The following is an 8,395-nucleotide window of genomic DNA, read 5'->3' as shown; positions in this document are numbered from 1 at the left end:
AAAGATTTACATTTATCTGTTTAAACATATCCAAGAATTTAGATTGCTCGGCTTCAAGTTTCTCTTTCTTCATTTTACTCGGGTAAGGAAGTGGTGGTTGGTATGGTTTAACATAAGGTTTAGCCTTAACTGTGTTATCTTCATTAACCTTTTCAACTACCAGTTCTTTTTCCTTATCTTGATCAGGTTGTGGTTCTTGTGGAGTAGGAATAGCTTCATCAGAAGTTACAGGTATTTCAGGTGGTTTAAGTGTTGTACCACTTCTTGTGGTAATGGCTTTAGCTGTTTCATTCCGGGGGTTTGCATTTGTATCACTAGGTAAACTTCCCGGTTTTCTTTCACCTATTAACCTTGCTAGGTTACTTACTTCTTGTTTCAAGTTTTGAATAGAAGCTTGTTGATTTCTAAATGCTTGAGCATTTTGTTCATTAGTTTGTTTTTGAGATGTGAAAAACTGCATTTGAGTTTCAACTAGCTTCGTCATCATATCTTCTAAATTCGGCTTTTTATCATCGGGTTGTGGTGGTTTGTTTTGAAAATTAGGTCTTTGCTAGTTGTAAGTATTGTTAGATACTTGTTGATTGCTAGGACCTTGTTGGTTGTTGTATGGAATATTTCGGTTATAATTCTGATTTTGATTGTAAATCGGTCTTGGCGGTTGATAATTATTCTGATAATTATTTTCAGGCCTTTGGTTTAGATATGAAACATTCTCTCTTTGTTCCATTGTTAATTCAATACTGAGACAATCTTTTGTCAAATGTGATCCTCCACACTGCTCACAACTAATTCGTATTGAGTGGATATCTTTAGTCATCTTTTCCATTCGTCTCTCCACAGCATCTATCTTTGCGGAAATGGAATCTAAGTCATGGCTAGAATCGGCTCTAGCTGCTTTAGATGATCTAATGATATCTTTTTCTTGGTGCCACTCATGTGAGTGGGAAGCAGTGTTATCAATAATTTTATAAGCATCAGTTTCGGTTTTCTTCATAATGGAACCACCAGCAGCTATATCTATGTCTTTTCTTGTAGTGATGTCGCATCCTTGGTAGAATATTTGTACTATTTGACAGGTGTCTAAACCATGTTGCGGACATCCTCTTAATAACTTTATAAATCTTGTCCATGCCTCATATAGAGTTTCATTCGGTTTCTGTGTGAACGTAACAATTTCTCCTTGAAGTCTTACGGCTTTAGATGCCGGAAAGAATTGTTTAAGAAATTTTTCAACTAAAACGTCCCATGTATCGATCGCCCCTTCAGGTAACGATTTCAACCAATCTTTGGCTTCTCCCTTTAAAGTCCAGGGAAATAACATGAGATATATCTGTTCATCCTCCACTTCTCGGATTTTAAATAGAGTGCAGATCCTATTAAAGGTACGAAGATGTTCATTTGGATCTTCCTTCGGCGCACCACTAAATTGGCATTGATTAGTCACCATGTGTAGAATTTGTCCTTTGATTTCATAATCTGGTGCATTAATGTCTGGATGAGTAATTGCGTGACCTTGGCCAGTGCGTTTAGCTCTCATTCGGTCTTCCATACTTAAAGGTTCCAGATTCTCCATAATTGAATTTGTTGAATCGGAATCACTAGAGGATTCTGATTTAATGGTTCGTTCCTCAACAATCTCTGTTTGAATGATTGGTGGTTCCGGAGGAAAATTTAATGGTTCAGGATCTATGAATCGTCCCTGAATATTCTCCGGATTCTCAATTGTGAGGTCGGGTTTAAAAAATGGATTATCGAAAATTTGAATTGGAGTACTTGGTCGACTGGATGACGATTCTAAAGAAAAATCAACGGCGGTAATATTTGCTAGATGTCTTGATCGAGTTACAGGTGGTGAACGTACAAAAGGTGGTGAACGTCTTGCTCGGTGCATTCACTGAATATCCTATTAGTTTTTAAAAGGAAAGAAAAAAATTATATAAGTTATCCAATTAATAGACTTTTCTGATTTTACCCACATTTAGAATAGCCAAAAGATGCACCAGAGGGGCAGGATTCGTTTGGTCTCAATATAATTGAGGACTGTTTGGCTCCAATAACCCGGTCCACGTACAAATCCAACTATTACTACGAACCAGAAAATTTTGATGTCTATCAATTTAACCACTTAAAATAAATTTTCGTAATTTTAAGAAATTTAGATAAGAAGTAGAATAAAAATCTATGTCCTAAAACTAGAATGGCGAGAAATAAGAAAGAAAAAGAGCGCGTCGAAAAAGGTCGAAAAAGAAAAGATCGAAAAATAAAAGGCATCGAAAAATAAGAAAGAAAAAAAAAATGACTATAAAACTTAAAAAAAAAAAACTCGACTAACCCAACCTTATTACTATCACTAACTTAAAATTATAATCGCAAATTGAGATTACTAATTGGAATGATAATTGATACATAGGTAAAAGGTGTCTAAAAATATTAAAGCTTACAGGAAAAACTATATCCCAAATGGCAATATCTTAAAAAGGTACTAAAACTTAAAAAGGCGTCGCAGAATTCTAAAGCACTTAAATCTTAGTCTAAAGAAAAAGCACTTAAGGGATTTTACGGCAGAGCCTAAAAATCTAGAAATAAAAATAACTATGGCAAAAACTATGTCTTAAAACTAAATACAAGCGAAAAATACAAAAGTTACGCTAAAACAATTAAAAAGGGACAAAATATAAAAATATACTAAAAGTTGTAAAAATTACAATTTTTATAAAAATATTATTTTTATATTATATTTTTTAAAAAACTATTAATTTTACAACTTAATTAAACTAATTTAACTAAATATAAAATAAATTAAAAACTAAAATTAAACTAAATAATAAAATATTAAAACCTAATTAGGGTTTATTAAATAATAATAATAATACACCGTAATAAATGCAGTTTTAGGGTTGCAGTTGGCGTGTCAGACACTCTCATGCGATCGCATGAGTTTATGCCTTCGGGCTCATGCGATCGCATGAGCTGAGGTTTTGGGCCAGGTTACGGGCTGCTACAGTAGCAGGCTCGAGTGTTTTTATATTTTTTTTTTCTGTTTTGAATTTTCTGTTTTATATATTTATGTAATATATTTATATAAATTAAATAAAACTTATATTTTTATAAAATAAAGATAAAGAAACTTTTATAGAACTTAAATATTTAACAAACTCTTAAAAATATTTATATTTCTGTTTTCTTTTTATATTTTCGAATATTTAAAACGTATTTTTACAAAAGCGTATTTTTTTTATATGTGTGGCGTTTCGCTTCGGCGTTCCCCGGCAGCTGCGCCAAAAATACTTGATATGCGCAGAGGTGTATATAAAATAGCTTATATTTTACAAGGAAATACTATTAAATACGATACAATTTTACACAAGATATTTATTTATTTATTGAATGGATATACTTAAACCTTGCTACAACACTTATAGGCAGTGTACATAATCGTACAGTAGTGTAGTTTTTAGTAAGTCCGGTTCGTTCCACAGGGAATCTTTTAATCAAAGCTTAACGCTATATTAGTTTAATTTATAAAAATACGAATATATATATAAGTAATATTATTATTTTAAAGGGGGTTTTTACCGTTTAATGACCGGTTTGTCGATTTTAAAACTTTAGTCGCAGTTAAAATCAAATGTAAAATATTAAATAAATAAAAGACTTAATTTAAAGCGTAAAGTAAATAACGATAATGAAATTGCGATAAATAAAAGTGCGCTAAAATAAACTTGCGATAATTAAAAAGTACGATAATTAAAAGTGCAATTAAATACAATAACAAAAAAATAAAAGTGCGATAATTAGAAGTGCAATTAAATATAAAATAAAGGAAATTAAATATGAAATAAAAGAATTATGCTTATTTAAACTTCCGTAATCATGATGTTTGACGTGTTGATTTTAGTTTTATGCCCATGGGTTAATTGTCATTTGTCCTGGATTATTTAATATGTCCGTCTGGTTTTTGTCCATAACAGTCCATCAGTCATAAATATAAAGTGCGAGTGTCCTCGTCAAATTATCCTTATACCCGAAGTTAAATATTCCAACTAATTGGGGACTTAAACTGTAACAAGATTTTAATACTTTGTTTAATAATTACACCAGGATGTCGACTGAGTGTAACCCAAGGTTTTAATACTTTGTTATCAATTATGCCAAGTGTCCTTGTACATAATTTCACCCCTGTTTTAATAATTCTAGTGGCTATTAATCCATTCCCGTGTCCGTTTAAATGAACGATTATTCGTACATATAAATACCCTGCCCATCGTGTCCGATCGAGTGTAAATGGTTATTTATAGGGACGCCCAATTGTAAATCTTTATATTAACATTAACAAACTATCATTTAGTTAAACAAATATAAAGCCCATTAATAGCCCATAGTCTAATTTTCACAAGTGTCGTTCTTTTGTCCAAACCCCAATTATGGTACAAAGCCTAATTACCCAATTTTAATATTTTTAGCCCAACATCATGATTACTTCGGATTAAATAAGCATAATAATAACTTAGCTACGAGACATTAAATTAAAAAGGTTGAACATAACTTACAATGATTAAAAATAGCGTAGCGTTACACGGACATAATTTCGACTTACACCCTTACAACATTCGCTAACACACCCTTATTATTATAAATTAAAATTAAAATTAAAATTATAATATAAATATAAATATTATACGTTGAATGAGGAGAAGAAAAAGATGTGTGTTTTTGCGTCCAAAACTCGCGAACTTTATAGGACAGGCCTGGAAAAAGGGCTCATGCGATCGCATGGGCTTTGCCCTTCAAGGCCATGCGATCGCATGGCCAGCTGGGGAGGCTCAAAAGTCTTTGTTTTATTATGCTGACGGTTTTTAAATATAATATAATATATATATTAATTTTAAGAATTAATTATATATTATATTATATTCATGTGCATAGTTGACTTGAAATTTTTAGTCCGTTGCGTCGAGCGTTGAGAGTTAACTCTGGTCTCGGTTCTGAATTTTCGAACGTCCTTGCGTACAATTTAATATCTTGTACTTTGTGTTTTGAATCTTGTACTCTTGTAATTTTGAGACGTTTCTTATCAATAATTGGAACCTTATTGATTGTATTTTGTACTTTTGAGCTTTTTGGTCGTTTGCGTCTTCAATTCGTCGAATCTGTCTTTTGTCTTCACCTTTTATTATTTAAACGAATATCACTTGTAAATAGAACAATTGCAACTAAAAGCTTGTCTTTCTTGAGGGATAATGCTATGAAATATATGTTCGTTTTTAGCATTATCATATATATAAATGTAATAATATTTACAAACTTACTAAAACTATAGTTTAATAATTAAAATCATAATTATTATTAAAAATACAAAATACCGAATTATTTATTATTTTTATGCAAAATTTGTATTTATTAATTAAAAAAAAATATTGACAAATATTCTTGGAAAAGCACTGAATCAATTTGTTTATTTATATAAAAAAAATTAATTAAAATAAATAAATAAATAAATAAATAAATAAATAAATTACTTTTTAATTAAAAAATTATAATGGAAAAACTACTTTTATTATTTTATTTTGTGCATTATCCCATGACCTAACATTTAATACTTTTGAATTTTAAAATCCCATTAAAAATTAAAATATTTCTTTTTCTTTTAATTATTTTATTCTTTTTACCTAATTTTTTCAAGTATAAATACCCCTCATTTCTCATTCAAACTCACACCAAAATTTCTCTCATTCTCTCTTTGAATAATTACTACTAGTAAGTATTCTTTTCTTACTTTTTACTTTTTACTTTTTACTTTTTACTTCGGTTTATTATTTTTTTTACCAAAACATGTAAATAATGTTATAAATTATATGCAATTAAAAAATAAAATAAATAACATGTTATAATTAGTAATATATGTTACTAAAAATTATAAAAGTATTTTTATGAATTAATATATAGGAATTATAATTAAAATCGAATTAATGAATATATATGTATATACGCACCTAACGTGAATGTTATAATTAAAGATAGTGTACAAAGACTACAAACATCACCGCTACTTGTGGCCTAGGGTGATCCTTGTTACCATTATGGGACGCTTGTGGATCTCGAATGCCAAGACTTAGATTCTGGTCAAGAGATCCTGGGCCACTCGGTAACAATAGATCATTAGAGTGACTTGCATGTTAGCAACGAAGTTTGGGCGAGATTGTACAACTTCTTTGTTAAGAATTATAACCCGAACATTTTTAAACTAGAAGCTTACTATAAGTGGAACCTTTCCATAAATAGTAAGTTTCCAAAAATAGAAACTTTTGAGAAATAGGAACTTTTCTCGAAAACCGTCACTATCAATATAGTTGCTATATTAATAAACATACTTTATGTCAGTTAGACATTAACTAATCAAACGTTATACCTCTAGGTTGATATCCAGATCACTTACTTGCTTTACTTTCCTTCTTGCGTGGAATACTTCAACTGCTATTTAAGGTGAATTCATAGCCCCTCTTTATTGCTAGCAAACTTACTTACTTTACTTGGGGTGAGACACATGCTGTTTTTACTTTTTACAATTTAGACACAAGTACCAAACTGTTAAACTATGCTATACCCGGCTATGTCCGACTAAGTCCCTACAGTGATATTTTTAATTGTTGCTGCATGCTTAATTATTGGGGGTAGGCCTATCGGGAGTAACGTCCCTGATACATTTAACTAAGTCTTTGTATTACTTGATAATGAAATTAAACCGACAAGGACAGACACAACTTGTCATGGGGCAAACTTGAACGTTTAGTCTAAATATCACGCTTTGGCATAACTTTTTGATCCTGCGGGAGATCAACTTTACAAACTAAATCTCGTGGTCTAAAACAACGGTCAAACTTTTGTTAAACCTATGAACTTCACTCAACCTTTTGGTTGACACTTTAGCATGTTTTGTCTCAGGTGCTGTTTGATTCAAGCTTACTTATCTACTGCTTATGTGATGCTACTTGGACATAGGATCAAGAGATTATCGCATTTATTACTATTGCATTTAAACCTTTACTTTACTCCTTTGTAACGACATTTCATTTTCCGCTGCGTACTCTATAAAGTTTAACTTTCTCATTTAGTATTGTTCTCGTTATTATAATATATTGGTATATTTTGATATTAAGTCACATTTTGCCCAGGCCCTAACTGGGGGTGTGATAGATTGGTATCAGAGTATAACCAGGCTGTTATAGAGAACCAGGATTGCATTTTTGTGTGTGCCTTATGTGTTAGCTAGGGTGCCTTAGCAATCTAGGAAACTATAACCTTTCCTGCCTTAGACTTAAAGCACTTAGGATTACCTTATAATCTTAACAACCTTGCTTTGATAATCTTGGCTTAAAATGCTAAGCAAAGTCTCTTTTCTAATGTTAGAATGTCTAATTTTTATCAAGCGAACAAAATGACTCTTTTCAAGCCGACCGAAGAAGATACTAAATGGTCTTCCCCTGAAAGACCAGCCCAAAGTCCACCTTATGGCTTTGGTGGTCCTCGTTCACCAAACTATGTCCGGATACTTTACCTAATTCTACCGATCACTACTGTAAGACCCTAATCAGTTTGTACAGCAGTGTAAATATGTTACATAGAGTGTGGGTGATGTTGTGCAGTTAAACAGAAGTCACTGAGTGAGCTGAGCCTAGTGCGCGCCGCGCACACTAAAGGGAGCGCGCCGCGCACCCCTTACTGTAGCCGGGTTCCAGCTTTTTAAATCAGATATTTTGATGGGCATTTTGGTAAATTCATTTATGGACGAATTAAAGGCCCTAGATCAGTTTGGTTGAGCCTCATTACTCCATTTCTAACCACCAAACTTCATCCACTTAAATCCTAGTGAGAGAGTGTGATTCAAGTATGAGAAAGCTCAAATCGGAGAAGAAGAAGCGTGTTTCGGGTTTTAGCTCGAGCATTAAAGTTGTTCATCTCCTCGTTAGCTTCGTTTTGATTGTGGTAGTAAGCCCTAAACTTGATTACCTTAGTTTAATGTGTTTAAGGGTTAGGGTTTGGGTTAGTGTTGCACATAAAACCCATTTGTAAGTAATTTGGGGGTTTTGGGTAAGTTGGGTCATGAAGACCCAAATGGTGACTAACCTAGGGTTTTAAAAGGGTAAATGGGTCTTAAAGGCCTAGCAAATCACTAGTACACTTATAGTTAATGTTAGTGGGTGTCATTTGGGTTGTGGATGACCCAAATGGGTGTGTTGACCTTAAAATGGGTCAAATGGGTCTTTAATGACCTAAGTGGTCTTGCATGTGTGAAAATGAGTTAAATTGGTGATTTAAAAAAATGTAATAAGATCATATTTGACTAGAGTTAGGGTTTTTGGTGAAGTTGACCCATTATTAGGGTTAATGGTGCAAA

General features: G+C 32.2%; 1 non-coding gene across 1 annotated transcript; it reads left to right on the top strand.

Moving 5' to 3' along the window:
- The first annotated feature begins 1,082 nt into the window (after positions 1 to 1,082).
- Positions 1,083 to 1,189, top strand: LOC139851214 (small nucleolar RNA R71). The gene has a single exon (XR_011760569.1). It is a non-coding gene; the product is annotated as a small nucleolar RNA R71 (small nucleolar RNA).
- Positions 1,190 to 8,395: the final 7,206 nt, after the last annotated feature.

The sequence above is a fragment of the Rutidosis leptorrhynchoides genome, chromosome 5 (assembly GCF_046630445.1).
Source record: "Rutidosis leptorrhynchoides isolate AG116_Rl617_1_P2 chromosome 5, CSIRO_AGI_Rlap_v1, whole genome shotgun sequence".
NCBI lineage: Eukaryota > Viridiplantae > Streptophyta > Magnoliopsida > Asterales > Asteraceae > Rutidosis > Rutidosis leptorrhynchoides.
Note: the sequence above shows the minus strand (reverse complement) of the source record. Positions and strands in the feature narration are given on the sequence as shown.